The 1,775-nt window shown below is 36.5% G+C and overlaps 1 pseudogene; it reads left to right on the top strand.

Annotated features, from left to right (window-relative positions):
* Positions 1-363: 363 nt before the first annotated feature.
* Positions 364-798, top strand: LOC698584 (chromobox protein homolog 3 pseudogene; annotated as a pseudogene).
* Positions 799-1,775: the final 977 nt, after the last annotated feature.

Here is a 1,775-nt window from a genome sequence, read left to right as displayed (position 1 = left end):
ATAAATTATATATAAAATATATCAATTTAGAAGTATGTTCTTCTTTCTCATAGATCACAAAACACTCTTGTTCAAACTCTTCAAAAGTATCTCTGACATCAGGCCCCGCTCCTTGGCCACCCGGCGTGGGCGGTGCCACCCCTCCCCAGCGCCCCCCCGCATGCAGCTCACAGGCTCCCTCAGACTTCGGTTGTGGCTGGAGCTGGAGTGGCACAGGGCCTGAGACACTGCAGACCTGAGACCCCATAGCAGCTCGGAGGCGGTGAATAAAGTAGCCTCCAATAAAACTATATGGCAAAAAATGGGAAAGAAACAGATGGAAAGAATGAAAAACTTGAAGGGGCAGAGCCTGTATAACTTGTGATGGAAAAAGTACTAGATCTAGATCAACGTGTAGTGAATGGGAAAGTGGAATATTTTCTGAAGTGGAAGGTATTTACAGATGCTGACAATACTTGGGAACCTGAAGAAAATTTACATTGTGTAGAGTTGATTGAAGCCTTTCTTAATTCTCAAAAAGCTGGCAAAGAAGATGGTACAAAAAGAAAATCTTTATCTGACAGTGAATCTGATGACAGCAAATCAAAGAAGAAAAGAAACACTGCTGACAAACCAAGAGGATTTGCCAGAGGTCCTGATCCTGAAAGAATAATTGGTGCCACAGACGGCAGTGGGGAATTGATGTTTCTCATGAAATGGAAAGATTCAGATGAGGCAGACTCGGTGCTGGCCTCAAAAGAGGCGAATATGAAATGTCCTCAAATTGTAGCTGCTTTTTATGAAGAGAGACTAACTTGACAAGCTTGTCCAGAAGATGAAGCTCAATAATTGTTCACATTTTTATGTATATATATGTGTGTGTCTATGTATATACATATATGGATTCTCATATGTGTGTGTGTGTATATACACGTGTGTATATATATATGTGTGTGTGTATATATATACACACACACACATAAATACACACGTGTATATACACACACATAAATATATATATATAATTTGGGTCTTGGTTTTTTATTTACTAGTGTGACAAAATAACTACATTCTAATGGAAATCCAGTTTGATATGTTCATTTTGAAAGTAGCGTTGGAAGAGTTGTTGGTTTTTTGTTTTTTGTTTTTGTTTTTTTCATCCGTAGCACTGGTTACTTTGAACAAATAAATAAAAGCTTCCTGTAGTTGCTTCTTTTATCAGAAAAGAACATTTGATACCATGGTATATCGTTTCCTCCGCATTAAAGGACAGCTTTTCTAAATGTTGAGGGTTATGTCCATAGTCATTACTCAATCAGAACTTGTGTTGTCATAAGCCTAAGGACCATTCCAGGTTTTTTGTTTGTGTGTGTGTGTGTATACATAAAATGCACATGTAAATTTTTAAACATTCACCAAAATGAAAAATCACAGGTAAACCCATGTTTCTGAGATGCCATTATTCTGAGCAAAATAAGAGTTAATCACTTCAAGTTATATTGAAAATTTTCCTGAAGTCATAAACTTCAAGTGAAATAAGGGATTCTAATTAATAGGACAATTTAAATTGGATAATTTTAAAGCATCTATATCTATAAATTCAGTGGTTTGCTTGCAAAATTCCTAAAAGGAAAAATTTTATCACTGCCATCACAGGAGGTTTCCCCATCCAGATGAGGAAACTAGACAAATGCCAGTGTGTTTTAATTAGCTAAACACAACTAAGTTAAGTGAACATTTAAAAATGTCTCTATTGGGACATTCCTTAACAAAAATGTTGAAATCCCTGTTGCTAC

This window comes from Macaca mulatta, chromosome 14 (assembly GCF_049350105.2).
Source record: "Macaca mulatta isolate MMU2019108-1 chromosome 14, T2T-MMU8v2.0, whole genome shotgun sequence".
Classification (NCBI taxonomy): Eukaryota; Metazoa; Chordata; class Mammalia; order Primates; family Cercopithecidae; genus Macaca; species Macaca mulatta.
Note: the sequence above shows the minus strand (reverse complement) of the source record. Positions and strands in the feature narration are given on the sequence as shown.